Source organism: Balearica regulorum, chromosome Z (assembly GCF_011004875.1).
Source record: "Balearica regulorum gibbericeps isolate bBalReg1 chromosome Z, bBalReg1.pri, whole genome shotgun sequence".
NCBI classification, from domain to species: domain Eukaryota; kingdom Metazoa; phylum Chordata; class Aves; order Gruiformes; family Gruidae; genus Balearica; species Balearica regulorum.
Window position 1 is genome coordinate 71,890,917 of NC_046220.1, and position 24,487 is coordinate 71,915,403.

A 24,487-nucleotide genomic window follows, 5' to 3' on the forward strand; every position below is an offset into this window, starting at 1 on the left:
TTTTTCATTGCCCAATCTGACAGGAACATTTGTCAAAAGCTTTACACAGAAAGCCTGGTACGATGGATGAGAATTTCATGTCTGTATCTTCAAGTAGATATAAATGTTTTCAGAATGAAGTAGTGTGATCCTGATTAAATATATTATTTCACATCACCAATACACATTTCTGAAAGTCCTAGTGGATTTCCCCTTCGCCCCTCCCAAGGAGAATCCGCTACCTGGTCCTATGGTGGGCTTTATGCAAAGCCTGGAAAGAATCTCAAAATGGGCTTCATAATGGCCCTTGTGGCTCCATGGTCAGGCAGTTTCTTGGGATTTGTTCAGATAGAGTATGTTCTGCCCAAGATCTGCACAGAAGAAACACTGGGTCTCTCCAGGGCTTTGGCACCTCACTCCAGGTTGGGTATCCCTCCGTTCTGGACCATTTCCTGAAAATGGATGCCTTGCTTAACTGCTACACGGAAATCACTCCCTTCATTGAATTCATATGTGACAAAAAAGGTGGTGATCAGGGCAGTTAGTCTAATGAGGCTCTAAGAAAATTGAGTTTAACTCTGTATTTTGCATTAATGTGCATCAAGCTGCAGCTATAAACTAGACAGAGCCTCCTGCTCCTGTTGCTGAGAAGTCCTTGCTCAGAGGGTGCACTCCAGTGCCAGGCAATGAGGGCTAAGAGCTGGGCTTCCATATCCATGCAGCTGTGAGAGACTGGGACTCTGGCTTCCTGCTTGCCAGGCAAGCATTTTGAGTCAGCATTTATTGTACTAGATATGGCCAGTCACACTGCTACTGCCTCTTGAAAAAGGGTGAGCCCAACCTGGGTCTTTCAAAAAGCACTGGCAAAGCTTGCTCTCTGGGATGAGTTAAAGCCGAAATCCTAATGGATGTCATTGCCTTCATTATAGTGTTGGCTCAGACAGCTAGCTCTGAGAGGTGAGAGATGCTCGAGATGTGTTTCCTACTATCTCACTGTAACCAGAAGCCTTCACAGCATTGGATTTATTATATTGCTTTCTTAGGCCACCCCATCATTTTTAGGCACACTTTATAGAGCCAAAGCTTCCGCATGTTGAGTTTTGTATTCTGTGTTCGTAGTTCAGGTTTGTAAAATAGATGCACTGCAGCACCCACGGTTGTGTAAGGACATGCTACTACCACGCCTTGCCATGGGATGCCTCAAGTCTAGCTCTGGCTAGACTCACAACCAGATAAGTTTCTGTGGCACCGTGTCCAGGAAATTTAGCTTTCTTTAGAAATGAGGTGTATTACCCTGGGAATAGTAGTGCCCTGGCTTTTGGCACCCAGTGAATATCTTTGCTGACTCAGTGGTATGCTGTACAAATCAACCTCGAACCTTAATCAAAGCTGTGCAAGGTGCAAAGGCACAAAGCATGTTAAAAGGACAGCTCTAGTGTTACTCCGCAGCCCCTCTGTATAAGAGCTTTTACTTTCCATAGGTAAGACTCCTTATCATAATTTTACTATAGGCGACAGTGCTTGCTTGTTCCTGCTGCCACCCCTTCCCAGAGAACATAGAAAGACAGACTGTGCCAGCTGCATTCAATAAAAACATCTGCCTTCTAAGCAGTCTTGCTGGTATTTAGAAACAAACAAGCTTCTACTTGCTTGGAAGTGCTAATATGCCTTTTAGAGAAGACAAATAGGAAAAAATTCCTCTGGACATTATGATGTGCTGATTGCATACAAAGAAGAGAGTGATTTGGGGACCCAGTCTTGTGCTTCTCACAGGCTGTATTTCTGCTGATGTTGAGCAGAGTTCTCCGTGCATTGGGACTGCAAGGCAAGTGGAGGTGGCAGGGTTGGATTTCCACGCTGTTCAGGGAAGGGTGACACATGCTCCTGGTGAACTAGCATGGTCGTGTTGCAGGAGGTAATGGCCAGCTTGAAATTGTCACACCTCCTCATTGCCTCAGGGACAAATATAGGCTGGGACATGGGACAGCAGTGGAGGAGAAAGGCTGGAAGCCTTGTCTGTTCAGTGATCTACTTCTCTCTTTTGGGAGGTGAAACCAAATGTACGCATGGAAACATTTGTGATCAATTGCAATTGTAGTTTAAGTAATATATAATAGACAGGGTCTTCTAAGGAAGAGCCTACACATACTAGCAGGATTTCTATGAAGCACTCATACAATATACTCAACTCCAAGTATTCACAAAATCATTTCATTTAAAAAACAGTTGTACATTTAAGGACTGTCATATTGTGAACTTTTATTTTGAACATTTGGAGTGCATGTAGTTTGAGCTCTCAGTCTTGTAACAGCAAGAGATGGAAACACTTAAGCAAACAAACCTAGATTCTCTCATGATCACCTGACTATAGATGTGTATTAAGAAAAATCCCCACTAAAATATGTCTTAAGCTCAGAGCCCTCCATTAATCAAAGCTGACTCCCCTGTCACAGTGTCTATATATATAGTAGATCTCTCTGCCAAAATTGCACTCTAAACACTTCTTGCAAAACGCAGTGTACTATAAGCACTGCCCTAGCAGTGCTGTTTCTTCTCTTCAGTTGTTATTAGAGGAGAACATTTTTGTTTAAGTTTGAAAATAAATTAGCTGATTCTTCTGTTCCCTGTTGACTCCCTTGTATGCTACAACCCACCGGAGAGCAAAAGGCAGAAGTTTTACAACAGCTAAAAAAGTCTGAAAGACAACAGAAAAAAAGGAGCAAAGAAATCTGCATCCAAAGAGCTAAGTATGACTTTCTATTTGACTTATCTGTCTTCAGAACATATCAAGCTCTTCTAATTTCTAAAGGTTAAGGAACGGGAAAAGATTAAAATTTAATTTTCCACAGTTTGATATGTACACTTCATTATTACAAGAACAGCCCCCAAGAAGTCCCTTATCACATCTGACACCTACTGCTTTTATCTGATTCAGTTGTAGTGCTAACAGTGCAGAGAACAACTATCTGCTCTCTTCACATGCACAAAAATAAACAGATGTAACATAACAAATATTATACAAGATATTCTTTCACTCACTAATGAAACCTGAATGAAAAAACAAGCATTAGCATGTATTGAAGTGCTTGCCAAGTTATCAACTCAATTGGACAAATACATGCAACCTTAGAATATTAATAGTATTTTCCTATGAAGTTTCATACCCAAAGACTTTGGATAAAGTGCTAGCAGAATGCCTTTCAGAAACACCACAGGTTGGACAGAAAAAACAAGTAGCTAGATTTTAACTCATTCCCAGCTTCCAGCCAGGAGGGAAACTGGAAGTAAAATGTTGTATATATGACAAAAGCCCTGGTAAGGCACTCTGGGATACAACCTCACCCTGAGCCTGACATGATCCTGACCCACAAAAGGCAATTAACACCAGGGAATTTTCTACGTGATTGCTTTTTGTGATTGCTTCCTGAAAAAATTATGCAGAAATAGAATTCAGACACACACTTACCAACTTAGCATTTTTAGAGCTGAACATGAAAGGCCTCACCCTTTCCTGTTAATTTGCTTCTCCTACTGGAATCGTCTCATTGTCCACAGAGTTAAGTTCATGAGAGCGCAAGCATCCCAGACAGCACGTATCAACTAATCTAAAGGCTATGCAGAAGTATGCAACAGGCAGTTTGGTTTGCAATCCATTTCAATCACTCTTGCAAACATGTCTCAATATGTCTATCCATCTAAAACTATAGGAGAAATACTACAGGAGGCAGCACTAACCCTCCAGGGATCGTCTTAAATGAAGTGACTCCAGGCCAGAGTCCATCCACTTCATACTTCCAGAGTGATGTAAGTCCTCAAATCTCTCTCTTATGACTTCAGAGGATAGCAGTTTTATCTATAAACACAAATCTACCACTTTTTGCCATTCTAAAATGTTCCACAGTGGTCTTTGGAGTTACTCTACATGTGCTCATGTAAACTCAACCTGACTAAAGAAAACAGTCTGTTGCTCACTGCAGACTATCAAAAAACTTGAGAGTGGTTCATTTCTACATCCAAGCTGTTCAGCCATGAGCACACTTCTGCTATCAGTAACTTCACAAAGTCTCAGAAATTCCTCAGTAATGAGTCAGATCTGGGGCTCACATCAGTCCCTCCTCCCAGCCCCCATATAAATCAGCATCAGCTTCTCTAAACCAGCTTGGCTCAGCACCAATTGCTAAGTGCCCTGATTGCTGAGAGGAGATTTCTACATTTCCTCATAGTTCTCCTTTTCCTTCCACAAGGAGCTGAGACCTTCAAAGGCTGGTGTTTAAGTAGGGATGTGAAAACAAGCATCCTTCCAGCTTCAATGTAATTGGCGCAAAAATGCCGTTGTACCTAAGTGGAAAAGTATTAGTATTAGTGTATAAAACAATCCTATTTGGGTGCAACTGAATTGTTGACCTTGATCTGTAGCTCTTCAGTTTCTCTGTGCAAAGCTATTTGAGAAATTACTTTGCCTTTTTTAGGTACCACAGCAACTACAGTTAGTCAGGTTTTCTTGGGGTAGAGCCTGTGAAGTGAACTACGTGCAGCTGGGAAGCAAAGGACTGACAGCAGCGTTCCCTTAACCCGGGATTCACTGGAGCCAAAATTTGACAGAGCCAAAATTTACTGATTCTCCGGTTACAGTGTAAGGCTTGACTATTGGCTCAGGTTTCTGTCCAGGGCTGGGGAGGATTTGGTTCTCTCAATACTCGTTTTTAATCTCTCTGAATGTTTTTAGAGTGTGTTCCGAGCATCCAAATACAAAAAAACCCTAAATGCTTTGCCTTCCTAGAGTCTTTTCCTTCTCCTTACTCTTTCCTTAAATCAATTGTAGGCTTGCCACAGCAGGGACTGCCTTTATCTCATGACTGAAAAAAAGTCTCTTCCTTAATGTATTACAGGAAAGAACACTGACCATAAATCAGTAAATCAATAAGGCTAAAACGTCTCAGTATTATTCAGATCACAGCAAAATAAAGAGTCTGGTATGTTGAATAAAAATCTACTTCTGAAATAGGACAGTCCTCCTGACTTGGAGGACATATCCTAGGTCTTAGTGTGGGTATCTCTGCACTTTATGAGATTTTATGAGTTAAAAGGAATAGTTCCTTTCTGGAGACTCAAAACCTCACAAACTCAGAGACTGGCATCTGTGAAAATCCCTTTGGGATTTAAAAGTGCTTGGAGGTTGTCCTTTTTTAAAAATTATTATTTATTTTGTTCAGAACATTTTGAAACTTTTAGTTCTATGGTTTTTGGGGTCAGGTGGGGTGCAGAGATAGAGTTTTGGCATCTGGGGAGCATCAGAACGCCAAGAAATTTCTGCAGAGATGTTTTCCCTAAAGAGACGTGTAAGAGTGGCACAACCTTTACCTAGCAGCTTGGTGTCACTTCTCTTCTCCTCCCTGCTTGGGGTCAGCACAGCTCAGCAGGGCTTTGATCTAGACTAGCAGTAATGTGCTGACAAAAAGAAGAGTTAATCTAATCAGAGTCTCCAAAGTTCTGGTCTTGATTCTTGGATCTGTCATGGCCATACGCAGTCAGGGAAGTCATATAGGGAGAGGTTTTCTGAAGCAGACATGGAAATTAAATATTGACGTTTCAGTGGATATCATTGACATTAGTAGACATAGGTATTTTTTGCACCTCTGAAAATCTGATTCTAATTCTGTCAACTTCCCCATTTTGAAGATAGAGATGATAAGTAATTTCTCATTTCCATGTCTTTTAACTTCACTTTTAAGATCTGAAGTAAAATGGCTGCTCTTCATTTTCAACACTGAAAAGCATAATGCCTTCCCTTGCCTTCCCCAATTTTCCTTGTATAATCTAGGGTATCTCAATGCTACTGCAAAATAGTTTTAAATATCTATTGGTGTCTTAGATCTGATGATTTCTCTGAAGATACAATATATGGCACCAAGGTCCCGGATAACATTTGAGAATAGGGGCAGATCACAACACAAAATGAGCTTTTCACCAGACAGGCACTATATAATTTTCACTTGCAATTCAAACTGCTTAGCAGACAAAGTCTATGGTGACAGCACTACTTCAGCTCACCCTTGCTCTCAGCTGGAAGTAAAAAGGTAGACTGAAAGAAAGAAGGTGGTCAGACAGAGCTTATCTTTGTCATTCAAACCATGGGCTCATGCCTAATAAACCCCCTTCTGACACTTTAAAAATTACTTTCCATTTTATATTAGCTTATTGGAAGTAGAAATCTGTTGATGGAATTTTCAGGTTAACACGTTCACCTTTTTGCTGCAAACTTCTGTGGTCATGCTTGATTTGAGGAGGCTGAATAAGAACACAACTTTAATAGGCAACAGGGTAAAACAAATGCATGCCCTGTAAAACAATTTATTTATTTAAAGGGATCACTGAGCTAGTGACGGGGAGCACCATGTTGCTCATTACCTGAAGCTTTGTTCCCATGCCATCCCACTGATATCTGCTTGTGGAGTAAGACACTGATTGGTGTGAACAAAGTACAGAATCTGATCCTTCCTAATTAACACAGGTAAGGACAAGACACAGAGAACCTTTCCCTCCTGACACACTAATTTTCAGTATCTCAGGTTCTGTGTCATTGCGCACAAATCTATTAGCAACTCAGTGATGATGTGGCTGGCCAGCCCTGAGGACTGATACTCATTGGATGGAACCTCTCTCTCTAGCAGATCCTCATTCTGGGAATTAAGTTTGTCAGTCAGGTGTTATAGAGAAAACATCCCAAGACCTCACAATCTGTCAGGTACACAATTTGTTAGTACTTGTCTGTACATTTCTAACATTCCCTGCTGCCTTTTACTTTTTTTGTGTGTGTGTGTGCGCGCCAGCTTTACATAATCCACCATGGGACCTTTGAGGCTTCTGCACCAATTAGAAATTCTACCTCTCAATTGAATTAAGCACTTCCTAGCAGAGATTTCCTCATTATTTCATTTATAAAAGCCTTATTATGCTGGCAACTTTTGCCACTCAAGTGTCCATAAAAAATTATACAACCATTTAAGCTCGATTCCCTGCTTATCTCAGATGTAAACATCAAGTTTCATTGCTTTTTAGATAAACACTGCTGATTCAAACCAAGTTTTTGTTGGATCCACATATCAAAGCATCATTTACTACAATAAACAACTACAGCATTATTTTTGTTCATGGGCACTAGCCAGCACAATCTGGCTTTATTGTAATTACCTAGACTTTTTGTGGTTTACCTTCACCCCTCAGAAATGCAGGTAAGGAGGTTCAAAAAGTCCCAATCCATTGCAGTCTTCCTTCATGGGAAGGAAAGAATATTTCTATGCTTTCAACTGTGCCTCGCTATGTTCACCCCCATGTTGGCATCCTCCCCAACTGTGCAGCTGAAAGAATTGGTAACTCTTGTCTATCATAAAGACAGGAACTTTTCAATGGTTTGTGTAACAGGGAAATTTTTTTACTTTGCTGCTCAACAGTATGCCACAGCAAATACGTCAAGGGAAGCACCAAAGTATTTAGAAGTTTACTTTGACTCATCTCTTAGCTAGTCAGTTAAAAGCTAACACTAAATAAAATAGCCTTTTGTTTCACTCCCCCATCAGCAATCTTGATAACCTTGAGGGTTAGTTCTGATCTGTTTTCCATGGAGAGAAAACCTCAGGGATTTCAAAGGAATCAGTTCTGGTTTGTTTCCATGTAAAGAAGATCAGATCAACGCATACATACAGTAACATCGGACACTACTTTGATCCTTTAAAATCGTAAAGTGATTCAGAAAGCTACAGAAACAAATACTATCTTGCTGACTGAGAAACAGAAAATGAAGGTAATGTTGCCTACACTAGTGGAAATCCCAAGGACAGAGAAGGTAGTGTAAGTTTTACTCTAAAACACTGCATCAGTGTTTCTTTAGGCAATTTTCCACTGCCTTGTCATAACTGTGTCTCTAATAGGGATAAACTGATCTTCCTGGATAAAAATATAAGCAGGAAGAACTGATCTAATTCTTTGGATGAAAATTAAATTAAGTGGTTTCAAGGTATGAAAATAACTATAGCATCTAAAATTATTGTCAAGTTCAATGCTCACATTCCCTTAATTACAATCAGAAGCTCTACTGAAATAGTTAAAAAAGGGCCTTTTCCTTTGATTTTTTTAACCCGGTTTTCAGGGAAAAGTGGTCATATTACCATTAGAATTCCCTAAAATAAGATAAACAAAATTAACAATCTACTGTCAAGAAAATCTAAGTCTCTGCTCCCGCCTTTCAACCCTGCTTTCTGGCCAGGAAATCTTCCAGACCAAGTGAAACTCTGCCTTTGGGGTACATTGTGCTATACTCACTATAATATCACAGAAATACAAGTTTGACGTTTATGTCCGAAACTGTAACTGCAAATTGCAGCTGTGTTTAGAGCTCACTGCTCCCTTTGGCTGCAGGAGCAGAGCATATGTTCTCAAGAAGGAAGTTTTTGTTCCCCACCAAGAAAAATGTTAGTTGGTCAAGGCTGTGGATAGGGAACCTGTCTGCAGTTTCAATCTGTGAGGCATATGGGCTGACGTGGTCCTACATCGCACATGTACTGCCCAGCACGGCTTCTCAACTCCTCCTCTTCGTGAATTTTTGCCATTGAAAGGAAAAAAAAAATAAATAAAACAAACAAACCAAACAGAGAAGGATGGTGTTAGAGGAAAGAGAACACTCATAAAATGTCACTAGAAAGAAAATGTTTTCTCTGTAAACTGCTCAAAGAGTTCAGACCTTGGGGTGTCTGGTGCCGAGCTTGAAAAGCAGAAACTGACACTGCTGAGGAGCTGTTACATCCTTGTTTTGCACTCCTGGCTGTTCAGCACAAATTAAGCTGTCTTGACCAGTTTCTGAATACTTCAGAAATGAAGAATAATTTCTAATATAGCTTTAAACCAGAGAAATGGTAGTTTTGTATAATTTTACAGATACTATAGTCTCAGGAAGAACTCTGAATGCTCTAGTTTGCATTATTCACACTTCTGTTGGTACTCAGGAGAATAAAACATTACACACAAAGGCCAAATACAAAATATAAGCTCAGAGGGTAAAACCTGAGTCTGGCTATTAAGTGTAATTCTTGGGGAAAGGCTAGAGAGGGAAAAGGTTGTTTTCAGACTTGACTGTAAAAAAAATATGTTTAATAAAAGAATCCCATACTCTTAGGTCCATGAATTATCAGTAAACCTATGCCTTTAACCTGGAGGACTGATCAATTCACTGAGAGAAAAATCAGATAAATATTCATAGCATTGGTTATGAAATTCTTACAGAAGCAAATTAAGCAAGCTGGCAATTGACTTGCTGTTCTCAGTAACGCATTCGCTCCGGGGAACTGCTGGGCTAATCCAATACTCAATTGATTAACATATTAGTAGCTGCCAAATGTCTTTTCTCAAAGCACTGGGACTTTCTGTATATGTACCAAGTCTGGAATGGACATGTGCAGGATCTTAGTGTCTCAGCTTCAGTACTGAGAGGAAAACTCTGGGAAAGAAACCGGTTTTGTTCCCATCTGTTCTGAAGATTTAATACATCCTCTTGTGATTTTGAGAATTCACTCACAGGAATTTACCACCTGCAGTAAATAAATGGTTACATTTACACGTCTGGAAATGCATTGGTCTGTGCTTAGAAAATACAGCTATTAATTTATTGACACATTGTATGTAGCGGTCATCGAAATGGACCCATGTTTGATATGAAAATGCTGTCCTTTGAGGATAAACCTTAGCAAGGTTACACTCCATCTGTGAAGACAGTAAATCCAACCATACTTTACAATAGTCATTCACTTCATGTTTTCATCACAAAATGAGGCTCTTATCTGATGATCACAGACTTGAGAAGTAACAAAAAAATTTAAGAAAGGAAACATTTTTATAAGATCATCTACTTAGGTCAGTGTTCTATTCTACATAGCTGAAAAATCTTAAAACCAAGGTTAGGTACCATGAAAAGAATAGATTTCATAACTGTTTCCCCTCCTGCTTCCCCATTTTAAGGATGTTAAAGAATAAGGATATAGGATTTACTTTCCAAATTTAATTTTTAGTTTAAACAAATCAAAACTATAGATGAAAACCTTTCCTTTTACCTGGTTATGGTCCTTCATAAACTTCTTTAAACTTTTTAGAAAGTTACTATTTTTTAAAAAAATTCCAAACCAGGCAGATTTTTCCTGGCTATGGTCTTTGTTAAAAAGACAACATGCAGTAGAAGGAAACGGATAAACCTGCATTCCTATACCACTACCACTTTCCCTCTGATACCTGCTTAAAAATCCCTTTGTATGTTTTTAACTTCTTTTTTCCCCTCTTTTGGGATTTTGTTCCACCCACTGCACAGTTAGTTTATGCATCAGAGTTTCTGTATTATCTAAAAGATCTAAACATCTGGACTCCACACACACACACACACCCCCAACTCTATACTGGAAAGAAGTTATTTACTGAACTAAATGTGATGTTGCCAAATGCTTATAGAGACCTGAATGATCAGTCTGATTTTACTCTTTCCCTGAATACAATGTTTGTCATTAACCATTTGGAAAGATCAGAGTAAACGTATACACTGCTGCTTTCCCACTCAGCACTCTAATTCCACCTATCTGTAGAGCTCTGTAGTTTGCAGTCCTTAGGTACGGAGGCAGCACCAGAAAACACAAGACACTGTGGTGAGACCAAGACAAACTGTGTGCCGTACATCAGTCAGGAGTGAACAGTTGAATTAATACTTTGAGAAGTGTTGACACAAATTTACCTCTGGTGACAGGAAAACAAAAGAAAGGGAGAAACATAAAAAATAGTCTTTCTTTTACATATCTTTCATTGTTAATATTTGATGTTAGCCTCTATCTATAAAGCAATTTTGACCCGTGTTTCTGTTTCCTTATCTTGAATTATGAACTCCTTAATGCATTTGAAATTTAAAAAGTCATCTCTCAACAAAGGGAGACAGCACAAGTCATTGTCTGGAAGAAACATCTGGCTTAGGTCCATGTAAGAAAAGACCTTGTCAGGCACTCAAGCTCTAAGTGTACAAGTGCATGCACGGCTTTACAATCCTCACCTGCCCTCTATAGTTTGTAATGAGGTTTCACAGTGTAGCAGGCTGAGCTGCGTGAGATGTGATTTTGCAATCAAGTTTGAATGACTGTGGAGAGACTGTTTTGCTATTTGGAGCAGAAATATATCACCTGCTAGTCCACAGTTTCTAAATGAATGCCTGTTGTTATATGAAAATACAAATGAACTGTTCAGGCAGAAAAACTGATGATAAAATTTGGTGGATTTACCTTTGATGGTGCATGGGCCACTGGAATGTATATTATTTCCTATAGATAATGAAGAGGGAAAGTTGTAAACATCTAACAGCTTATAAAATAAGCTTTACAATCAATTCTGAGTCTGAGTTTGGTTCACAAGAGCTGTGCTGCAAACTCTTATGTACATCATCTGCCTCACTACAAACTCCTTCCTAGAATAATTTGCAGCCGGAAGGATCTATATGTGTCAGTCATTTATTCTTAATGAATATGAATAGTTCAGCTTGCTCCCATTCAATTCCATTGTTAGTGAGGCCTTTTGAGTTGCCATGAGCTTTTGGTCTGTGCTAAGTATTATTTACCACTTACATATCTGAATGCATCTGTGTGCTTTCTCTAGGTCACTTTTGAGTTTTCATGTGGTTACGACATTTTTCAGCATATGAGTCACTGCAAGAAGTACAGTGTGTGCACTGGAGTCAGATCAGGAAAGGACAGCTGCAGCTGATACGAGAGGAAGATACCAGTTCTCATGACACTAAATGAACTAATACGGGGACTGTTCAGTTAATTACATCAAGATAAACAGAAAACAGCCAACATATGCAAAGATTAAGGCATCAGGCACGCTCATCAGTCACCGCTCCATCTCACTGAAAACAGAGTTACCATGGCTCTGTCTGGGATTTCCAATGCTCGCTGGAAGTCGAGGCCTGTCAGAAGGACTCTGCGAATGCAAACGCACTCAGTGCTTGAGCTACGGAGCCAGCGTTTCCTGGAAGCATCCAACTCACTCCACTTTCATGTAAGTTTAATTGCCAAACTGATGTGGATGTATATGACGCTAGGAGATATTTGGCAGCTAGGGAAAAGTTACTGCTCTGAAAAAAACACTATGCACTTCAGTAATGAAGTGAAAACTTCAAAGTCTTCCAGGAAAAAAGGGCTTGGGAAACTCAGATGTGACAACGCTACTTGGGAAAAGAGTGAAGGAAGCAGTATTACATGGCAGAGTGTACAGAGCACTTTCCCCCCTTTCACATGATTATTCTGCTGCAACACAAGTCATTTTTGATGTATCTATGCTGGTCAATCAGAGGAGATATCAAACACTGAGCCTTACTTGTCCACACTGATTAGCTGGTAGCCCTTTTTGTTCTCTCCCATGCAAAGCCTGGGAAGGTTTCTGATAGCAGCTCACCCTAAGGAATGCTTTCAAGGCTGTATGGAGGCTGTGAGATTGGCTCCCTCTACCACAGCATCCACACTCCTTCAACTTTATCTGGGCAGACTGTGAACCCTCACTGCTCCCATGTTCCCTATGCCACAGCCCAGAGGTATGCAATGCATGTGGTGGTATTTTGTGATGTACCACCACCCTGACAGCCTGCAACACAGTTCTCATATTCTGTCAGGCAACTTGAACTGGAAAAGCACACATTAAATAATGCTGAGGGCTGCAAAGCTATCACACTGGGCCCAGAAGAGATCCAGAGGTTATGCTGCATGGACACAGGTATCAGCTGCAGAAGGTGTTATCTGTAAACCGCATGGATTCACGGCAGTTGCAACACTTGGCCTTAGGGTCAGGGGCTGCTCCCTGGCACCCTTTATTTAGCAGGATCCTTTGTGCAGAGACGTAGACCTTCATACACTTAGAGCTCACCTATACCAGCAAACTAATTCTGAACAAAACACTGACCAGCTTATGTCTGTACAGCTAAGCCCTCTTCCTGACCCAAACCATGGCCCATTTTCCACTCTGGGAATTGCCTGGGCTTAGGCTATCCCACAAACAGTATGCCAACACCGTCAGGGTCTGCTGGTACCAGCCAGTGCCATTCCAGGCAGCACGTTAATGGCAAGAATAACATCATTGCAGTGCTCGTGCCCTGACCCTGCGGAGTTTGCCATGTAGCCTGTGACGGTATTTAACAAGCCAGTGCAGGTGTTCTGCTAGGGAGAAGCCAGGAAATCCTGTGTGCTCGGCCTTCTTCAAAGCCAGCTGGTAGTTTCTATTCTATCCCCAGGCAGAATGTGGGTGTGCAAATTGATTAAGCTAAAATATTTCATTGAGACTTTATCTCTGCCAGTGATGGGGTGTGTGGGATGCACTTTCCAGAGCAAATTATAGCTCTAACTCAGTCAGTCATTGTCAACACACAAAATATTTGGAGACTTTACAATTGGAAAACCATCTGGAATGTGTTGATTTGTACTTGCTTGTTTTTAAATTTTACTTTGAATGACTAATAACTAATGTAATCCATGCAGTGGAGCACCACATAGATTTCACCATGTGACTGCACCAAGCTATTTTTGAGCCTAGAATATTCTCTCAAAGCTCAACACAAAATAAATATAATCTACAAATTTATCATTTAAAACAGAGTGTGCAGATTCGGAACACTGAAAATCCAACTTAAGTCACATTAACCAAAGGCAAGAGAGAAAAGGCAAGAATATAGCAAATTCAATATCCTGTTTTAATTTTTGCAACAATCTCAGCATGTTTTAAGGGCATTTGAACTGTCATACTAACAAGCAATTAAGTAGTTTTAAAATTTGAGACAGAAAAATACTAAGCCAAAGGGCAGGAAAGGGGCCATAAGAAAACATACAGGATGTATTATTTGGTATTTTGCAAGAAAATCATGATCATTTAATAAATCAGGTAACCTTCCTACATAACACTGATAAAAATCTTCACCTGAATTATCTTTGCATTGGATAGAGAAATACAAAGACTCTCTTCATCAATGTACCTTATATCACTAGTAATCACAATCATCATGTGAACTTGCAATTTCTAACAGTTGTAAATATTGCTATTATGATGATTTACTTAGATCATTTGACTTTTGATCATCCAGCTGACAGTCATCTCCATATGATCCATAACCAAATCATTTTCAGTATTTCTTCTGCAGATGAAGTGTTTATGTATTTTTTCCTATATTTTTCACAGAACAAATGCTACATGTTTATGCCATTATATCTCAGAATAAAATTTGTCCTGATCTTGCTATCTTTCTATAAATAGGTATTTCTCAGACAGATGTAATCACAGTGCATCCATCTGCTTTTATGTTTTCTCATTTTCTAGTCAAATAAGTACAGGTGGTGTTTCTTTAGATGAAAATAATTAATCATTCAGGTTATGGTTGATGTGATAGATTTAGAAAATGTCCTGGATATTATAATTTTTCACACACAGTATTTTATAAATAAATGCTTACACATATTCCCTATAGAAAGGGGTCTGATGCCATTTATTTACCATTTGAGGTTTAGTTCTTAATTACCTTGCTTCTTAGGATACCATTCCACACTCAAAAGCCTTCAGAAGCAGAACTAATGTACAGTCCTGTCTTTTCTTCCATTCTCTTTCCCTGTTCCCTCATATCAATTAACCTGTTTTTCCCAGCCATATTCTGAACCAGAAATGCTCTAGTGAAAATCACAAACATTTTGGGAGTTTTTGGGTTTTTAAAAAAAAAAAAAAAAATTTCATTGGTCTGAGATGAATACACAGCGGTAGATTTAAATCATTCCTGATTTGGACTGGAAGCACTGTACCCACTCTTTTTTTGTCTCTAGGGGACACAGGCCAATAAAAAAGATGCTCCCCCTCTCTCTATACACGTATTCTTGTCAGCTGGGTAATGAGACACCTCTCTTTAGAAGTTCATGTGACTTGTAAGCTAGACAAACAATTATTGACAACCTTATTTTTCAGCACCTTGTGCAATGGGAACTTTGTTACAGACAGCAGTGGGGACAGGACTTGGCTGGAGGGATGACTGTCATTGTAACAGAAGACCCTCAGAAACTCAGGTCAACTCCCTCCATGCATGAAGACAGAAACACTGATGACATGACTGGATAAATAAAACAGTGAATCCTTTTATTTTCTGGAATCCCTGTTTCCTGAATAACCATCACTGAGGGAGGACTAAAAAATGTTGCACCTCTGTGTTCAGGATGTTTCCTGTTTTGCTGAGGAGCAGCTGTGTTTTCCTAATTCCATGCATGAATCAACAGTTATTTACCTCATACCCCCACCCCTTTGAATGCCTCAGAATTAATCTCTGGTCTTTTCAGGTATTTTTACTGTAATATCAGAATTGCAACATGCTGTTGCATTTACTTGTTGGATATGTGGTTCCCTAGCATGGGGGCTGCTCTGGTCCAAATCTCGTCTCTGCCTGCAGAGGCTTATACCCACTTTTCAGATTAACAGAGTTCAGTCCTTTTGAAAAAAATAATTCCCTGTTACTTAACTTGCCTGTCACTACTTGAATTAGGTCTTATCCTAACAATTAACAAAATCACTAATTGTTAAAAGAATATCCTCTTAAGCAATCTCATCAGTTGTCACGAAGGACAAGTCACTATTTCCCCATCACCATCACTAGGCTTTGTCTATTTTTAAAAAGAAAATACATAGAGGCTTGGTTTGTTGGTGGTGTTTGTTTGTTTATTTGTTTGTTTCCCTAAAAGTTGTGCTGCTGCTGAAATATTCTGTTCTAATTAGGAAATATTTCTTCAGTACATTTGCACTAAAGACAGCGTGTTCTGGACACTGTTTTCTGTGTCTTGAAATAACAGTGAGCAGATAACAACACTGCAATGAAATAAATTAAGAAACCAAAGAATATTTTAAAAGACATGTATTTTTGCAGAAGAATGCAATTTCATCAACCAGTCTTTATACTCCACATAAATGGATACTAAGTTCTAAACCAGTTCAAAAGTTATAAATATATTATATAACTCTATTTTATTAACCTTTAACCACATTATATGTATCTATATTTTTAGAAGAAAAGATTAAAATTCTTTTTCAGCATGCCCATTGTTTCTGAATAATATAGATGGACATAAATGACTGTAGATGCAGCCCTGGTGCCAGATGAGTCACGCAGAGAACATCTGTGGAGGAGGTGAAACAGAAGCTTCACCCACTTGGCATCTTCCCAGGCTGAGGAGAGCTCCAGCCAGCCTGTGTCTACTTGCATGAGTGCCACAGGGAATAACACCCCAATGGTGCCACACAGGCACGTTTCTCCTATGGCTTCCTAGAGGCCACCAGAAGCACTTGTGGAAGACAGCGCCTACCAGTGGACTATTAATCATCTAGTGTTGTCCAGATTTACCATCATTTGTCACTAAAGAGGGTTATTAAACAAGACATCCATGAAACACCCCTTCCACGCCCAAGGAAAACAAACAAAACCTAAAAACCACAAGGGAATCATAGCAAATCCAGGATTGTAGAACTGGATTATCTTCTCTTGACCTGAAGAGAAAATGATCCTAGTCACCTTCCATTGCCCTGAAATAAAAACTTTCCTTAAGAAATAACATGCTTTCCTCAAGACCAGATGTAATGCCTTCTTAAAATATCTTGATTTGCAATTCATGAAAGTGAGTCCAACAGGAACATGTTCTGTGTTCACCAAAACTGATCTTATATTGCCTTATCCTTTATCAAACTATTGGGAAAGCACTGGAGGTGTAACCATATGAATTAAAGAGCTGGAGAGTTGCTGGTTTTTTTTAATCCAGTGCTATTCCACTCCTAGGGCTATGCAAAACTAAGTAAAAACATTTTCAAGCACTATATTTGAATACACAGCAATAATGTGAGCAGGGATCAGTTTATCAACAGGAGAGATTACAGCTAGCATTCAGATGTCAATAAGTTAAATGTAACTTGCTAAAAGAATATTCAAAATGCACGGCACAGCCAATTTAATTTGAGTATTTTTGCTTTGAAACCAGACGGAACGAATAAAGTGCTAAAATATTGATACAAATGTCAGAAATGCTGAGGATGCTCGTCTCTGCGAAAGGGCAATTTCAGCTTCAGTTACCACAATCTCAGAAAAGTTTTCAAATATGGAGAGTGGCACACCTTGGAGCCTTCCCTCGTAATTTTTCATTTTGGATTATTACAGAGCTTTGACCTACTCCTGATTCTATTTAGAATAAAGTCTGAGGTGAGACCTCACTGCAAACTCAAATAATATTAAGTTAACATTCTGGAAAGTGAGCCTGTGAGAGGAAAAAAGGAGCAGACAAAGGATAAATAAAAATGCAGGGGCCAGGTCAAGAGATAAGTGAAGAAAAAGTAAGAAATAGAAAGAGAAGGATGAAAGCAGACACTGCAGAGACAAAGCTTCATCAATGTCTGGGCTGCAACTAGCAGAGTCCCTCGTGGGCAGCTCTGGCATATGCACAGATAAGGTTCAGCGTGTTTATTTAACGTACTCTCCCCCGTGCCCAACACTATCCAGGTTCTCAGCAGAGCTTACTGCCGCTGGTGCTGTGCCACACTAACCTTGTGATGCTGATTCTAGATGGAAACTGGCTCGTTTTCAACTGATTCACAGAGTGAGCAGATGAAACTTCAGTCTACCTGAATGGGTGACAAATCCATAGCTAACATCCTGGTTTTATCCTCTATTTAGTTTAATCTAAATTAGTTCTTATTCACTCATCCCAAGATTCTTAGGACAAGGTAAGGTTTTCTTTACTTACCTAAAGCAAGTACAAGTGAGCAGGTTGTTACAATGAATACCTGTGCCACAGTTATAGTTTTGACCTTCCAAAGTAACATTTCCAATGATTGTCTCTTCCTTCCATGAATCTGAGGAGTATTTTGAGCCATCTCTCTGAGTCCAGAGACCTCTGTTCCAGTAGAAATTCTTCTACATCCCTGCTAAAGCAATTTTGACTGATTCAGTTTTATCTGCTTTTTTCCCCTTCATAACCCTAGCTGCCAATACTATTCCACCAGTATGACCATTATTTCCATATCTCCTGAAAAGCCCATCCATTTCAATATCAGTGTATAAGTCATTATTGGTATTTTGCCATGCTATTTTACCAGACAGTCACAGCTCTGCCAGAGCTCAGCTGCATAGTTCTGAGGAGAGGAAAAATTAAAAAAAAAAAAAAAAGAAAAAGAAAAATCAGGCATTTCTTGCATCAGACATTACACACAACAGCATTTTTCATACAATGCATTTCAAACCAGAGACAGTCAGTCACAATTTTACAATCTAAAGTCCTCCAGACCACCCTGTTTTGAAAAATATCTTGAAAATATCTTCAACACTTCTCTGAATTTAATGTTATCATGGCTTAGGATGAATTTTTCTGGCTGTGTTTCATTATACCAAAGGGAGTCGATATTTTTTAGTAAGTAATTGAAATTGCAAAGCCTCAAGGTTATTTTAAGCTTTCTAATCTGACTACCTGCTACACAATTGGATGCAGTTAACATGCAAATGTTGATTAATAATCCCACAAACATAGTAATACAAACAATTTCTGAAAATAACTTGGTTTGTTTGTTTGTTTTGCCCCCAATACCCTCTTGTTAATTTTCAGACACCCTCGGCAGCAGAAGATAGGCCGCAAAAACTCTATTCAACAGCAGAAACCCCGTTCTGGAGGTGACTGCCCAACTTGAATGGAGCACTGTGGTGGAATATTTTAGTCAGCAGAGAAATGTGAAAACAGGAAAAATGCAGTCCAGTGTACCACAGAGAGGACATTCAGTATCTCATATTGAATGACATGGTTTTAGAAACTTGGTTGTTGTCTATTTTTACTTGAAACTCAGAAGACCTTTCTCAGGACTTTCTCAGGTCAGGTGGCATCATACTGTTAACAAACTGGCCTGCAATGAACAGACACAGCTGCTTCATGAGTGGATTCATAAATTCAGCTGAGAAATCACAAACTTTAGATTGAAGGAGACAAATCTGCATTGCTGTTGTTCCCCCAGTCTTAAGCTAACTTACAGACCTTTGTCCAGGTGTTGCTTTAAACCACCTCACCTTCATTTCTGCAGTGATTATTTATCAGCTAATTTTACACAAACACTTTCAAATGCATTTAAAATGAAGGACTCACTTAGATACGAAATCTAATGAGTGAGACATTAAATTACAGTTCAAAATTGCATAGTGGTCTGGCTACAGCTCCCAGCTTGAGTATTTCAGTGCATATGATCATTAGAAATATCCAATTTATGAAGAAATATTATGAAAAGTATATTTTTATTTAGTGCTATTACTCTGTTTAATTAAAAAGAGAAAGCAAATTTTCTTAATTATTTTTCTTTCAACAGCTTTCAGATCTCTGTATATTCATATAGCAGTCATCTTTGCAGGAGATGTTTTTCCATCTGAATCATTCTCCAATTTGAAAACACATGCAGTGCTTTTAATGCATATTTTGTGCCAGCTGGACCAAACCCTTTGATTTTTATTTATTTTTTTAATCATTGTGCCATATTTAATACAAGGATCGATATCGTGGGTCCTCCACACCAAATGGTGGAGAAAATGTGGCTTCACCAGCACCTCTACCACCCGGTAGTGCCCTATTTGAGAGAGAAGCAATAGGTCAAATCAGTGCAGGTGCTGCTAAGGAAACGTTATGATGTGGCCTGCAATCAGGGTCTGGATATGGTTGCTTCCATTTTGCAGTCTATGTTTGGGAACACCTAAGGAGGCTGTACTGAGTTCAGGAGGTGATGCCAGGTGTTCAGTTTCCAAGCATCTGTTTGGCTCCATCTGGGGCTCTAAGCAATTCCATGCTCTGCATTTTGAGAAGTACTTGGAAAAAGTATGCAGATGATTTACTCCAGAAGTTGTTGGTAGATGTAAGTGTACCAGGGCAAACTCACCCCTTACATCATCCTGAAATGGTTAGTCAACGGATGACTATGGACCAGTGTGTCCAAGATGACTGTCACTTTAGGGTTGGAGCTCCAGTAAAAGTCTTTCTGGATGTAGTTTCTGGAGGACTGATAATCTTTTAGCTTGATGTATTTATGTTGGCAATCAAAATGCCTTGCCACTCAAGACAAAACAAGAAAAAAGGGGCAAGATTCAGAAAAGCTCCATTTAGCTTTGATAGGGCTGTGATTTTACTACAGATTCTGGTTTTGGCTTTGCCATTTCAGTTTTGGCTTTGCCACTTCAAGTCTCCGCCACTGTGTTAAGGGTCTAGGGCAAATGATTCATAACCGGATAGGTGGCAACGTAGTAAATATAAAGTTTTCTCTCTCCACCTTTAAAGTATGTGCATGTCCATAGCAGCACCATAAAAGCAGAATAAGGAATAGGACTTAGTTATGCATAAGATAAATTCAGTCTGGGATCTAAGGAGCATGTCTGCTGACTGAGGATTTAAGTCATATTAGGTATTACTGTCTGTACCACACTGCCACAAAGCAGAATATCTTACAAGCCCTACTTTGACACTTTTCATTTCAGTGCAATAATCCAATCTGTAAACCGCAGTTATAAAATAGTCATCTTCTATATAAATGGAGGTAATTTAGAGAAGTACACTGATTGCATACAGGAAAAAGCATCTGTAATGAGCCTGATATTTCCTACTTTGAAAGAACAAACTGCGTATTTTAAAGATGAATGTTTCTCTTCTTATTTAAGCATAAAACAGTATCAATAGCTGTAATAAATTTTATTTTCAAAAGAGAAGGCTCTGATACAAGCAACAATGTTTTATACAATAACTTTTCTACAGAAAATGATGTGTTCTCAAAAATATTAATGTGTGTTCTTTTCTTATTTAGGTTTATTTCATCAAGATAATGGACTGAGAAAAAGAAGACCTGTCATGACAGAATAATTAATGTATTCTGACTTCACATAAGTCAAGTCAAAAGGTGAGTGAAAAGATCAGAACCAGGGAATTGGTTGGTAAAATTGGGCTGTGTAAGGCTATCTGGCACCAAAACGTGATCCAGGTTTCATGCATGACTCCAACTTCTACCATGTAATATGAGACATGAACCAAAATATCCAGTCTGTCAAACAATAAATATTGGGGTTTAAAAAACCAGATCCAAATTCATCATGCCAATTTCTGTTTAAGTCACAGTAATTTTAATATGCTAATGAAATTAATTTACTGACAGAATGTAGTTTAATTTGATATATTTCCTTTGCTACTGGTATCTTGTCTGTTCCTTCCACAGCATAGCCAGCAGGGAATTCAAGGTAAACACTCATTACCACAGCAAAGTGCCAAGACAAACTGAGAAAATAATTAGTATCAGGCAAAACACAGACAATCTTCAGACTCTGTACATTCAAAGAACAGCCTCCAGCTTTGTACGAATTATTTCAGGATTAAAGCAGATACTTGTTCCAATAGAAATAAAGAACACAACAAGGAATGAGGTTACGAGTCCCTACAGAGAACCAGCACCTGCTCCTGACTGCTGGAGTGCAAGAAACAGGAAAATGATGTTTATTTAAATCACGATGATGAGACTGAATTGTGGCTAAGCTTCTAAATGTTATTTTAATGATTTAATAAGATTCCCTTCATCAGGCTGGCTTGTACAATCAGGAACAATACATTCAGTTATTCTTCCTGCCTTCTATGGAGGCATTTAAAAACAATTAAAAGACTGGAATGCAAAGAAACTGGCTTGGCTCAGCTGCACTGAATATCGAAACAGCTAGATGGTCACCCGGGCCCACCCTGGTCTCCCTGAAGCACAGCAGCCTGTCACCGAGCCGTGCTCTGATGCAGCAGTCTGTAAGGCTCTTGGTTGCAGTGCTACCTACATGACTGCAGACGCCTGGAACAACAGTTCTCCTGCTTTGAGAGCACAAATGCCAGCCTGTAGGCATTTCTCCTTTATAGGCTATGAAAGATGATCAAGATTTAACTAGTTATGTTGAGAAGGGCAAGTGATTGTTTACCGGCCTAGCAGATATGTCCTGGTACATCTACTTGGCAGTCTTAAAATTTGCCTTCTAATTTGCCACCAGATCATTACTTCTGGCATAATTTCCTCCAGAATTAGTTCTTTCAGTAACTTCCAAAGTATTGGCAGAAACTTCTGGTGCTTTAAATCAATAATGGCGTGCCTTTTTGGCTCTTAATCTTTATAGAGATGCGCACTTCCACTGCACTTTCTGGACCAATACCCAGCCTTCCTGGAATACAGATGTCTGACTCCAGGATTTTTCTTCAGTAGCTATCCAGCTCACTTTATTACACTGTGGATAGTATAACATAATTGTTCTGATTAATAATCAAATCTGGCCTTCCCCAACACGTGACTTCCTTGAATTTGAGAGAGGTTCATTTTCACCATCTGAGCATCTTTACATTCCCATAGTGATTCTAATAGATTTTAAAGAGTCTGTCTAATTGCCAAGTACTAAGTGAAAATTTTTGTCTTGTATGTGAAACTAAAGCATTCTTTCTCTCATACTCTCCACACAATCTTGCATTCTTGCTAAAGGGGATATATTCTGAGTAATAAAATGGAAAAAAAATATTCTAAGGAACTTTTCCACACATAGTAGAATGTGTTACAAAGATTATTTTATTCTATTTTACAGGGCCAGTACATAGTAGGGAGAAAAATGTGAAACTTAAGTAAAAAAAATAATTTTACTTTCCTAAAATACCAGCCTTCTAAAGCCAAAGATATAACCCAGTTCACACTGAAGCGCCCAGGATAACAGTAACAACATTTGGTAAATCCCTTCATGCTAGCAATTTAATGGATGATGAACCTCCTAAATAGAAATTTTTCTGTCCCTGATAATCAGAAAAAATACTCTATAACTAATGAAAATTCTGGCTCCAGCACCTGGTTTGTAATGGGATTATTCAAGCAGGGCACATCAAAACCAATGTGTAAGGCCAGCCGCACATCTGTACACCATGAGCACAAGCCCAAAGGGGAGGGATGTCCATCTGCCCTCTGGTTTGGTTCAGAGCCCAAAAGTATGAGCAGTAACAGCAGCTTATGAAACTGCAGAAGTACATTGCAACCACACGCAACTATCAGTCCTGATGCTCCTGCTACTGCTTGTCTTGTTTTCTAGGAGACTGAAGAGCTAGACTGAGAACAGAGAAGGAGAAAGGCCTCAGTGCATTAGTCATTCCCAAAGTTAGGGGAAGCCACCCTTACAGTTTAGACTCATGGAATTACAGATGGACACAAAGAACAGAAGAGTCCTGCAGGATCACCTGGTCCTGCCCACAGCATCTGGCCAGATGTCTGCCCAACCTGTTCTTACAAAACTTCAATCACAGAGTCTCTGCAATTTCCCCACAAAAAAGCTTTCCAATGCTTTGCTCTGTTCTCCTAAAGCTTTTCCCAATGTGTAATATGAATCTTTTGCTGCAGTTTAGACCTATCACACCCAATCAGGTCCCAAAGGCTACTTGGAACAGTGTATCTCCTCTCTCTCCAACCGCCGCGCCCCCCCCCCCCCCCCCCCCCAGTCCCTGCATATTTGAGAACATGAACACTTTTATATTTTCTCTCAGTCTTCTCTTCCCTACATTAAATAATCCCACTTCCTTCCTCATATTACAGGTTTGTTCATAACTCAAATGAAGTGAGGGTGATCTCCTTGCAAAGTCCCACCTTGTTCATATATACTTTTTAAGAGCAAAACCCAAATGGGAATGCAGCACTCTAGCTGAGGTCTTGAAATGGTTGGCTCCTTGTTCTCATTAGCTTTGAGATGGAAAATTAAAAAAACTATTCTTGTAGGGCTAAAAGGCACACTTCTCTGGGTCTACAGGAGACTGGCTATGCTAACACAGTCACACCACGTCTTTTCTCCACTGTCCTCTTCCATTCAAGATGTATTCTGGTTCATGATTTGCTACGTTTGTGCATGCGATTTATGTATTCCCAGTTTTAAAATAAGATAATTATTAGAACTTTGAAAAGCAGATCATTAAGTTAGTGTTTTCTTAACTTTCCTGCAGAAATACACAACCTTAAACAAGCAATATAACGGGAAGAGTTGCAACCTGACACAAGTGCTAAAAGGTAACACTGACATAGCTACTACAAGACCACCTAATGCCCTGCCTTGGAGCATTGATCCTTTTAGCAGTGTTGGCAGCAGGGCACACATGCCAGCAACAGCTCCAGCTGCTTTCTGCTATCTACAGATGATCAGAAATTCAGTGAAACAGTTTCTCCCCATAGGAAAATGCTGTTTCATTGAAAATGAAACATTTCACTGAAACATGCTGATTGATAGTTTGAATGGGATCATATCACAGTAATGTTGCTGTTTCAGTAAAGGACAATATATCAGTCTGAGAATATACGTATTTCAAGTTGACTGTTGATTAATATTTGTATTGCATTAATATTGCAAAGAAACCACAGCGTGTAATTTAATTCATCTGAACAA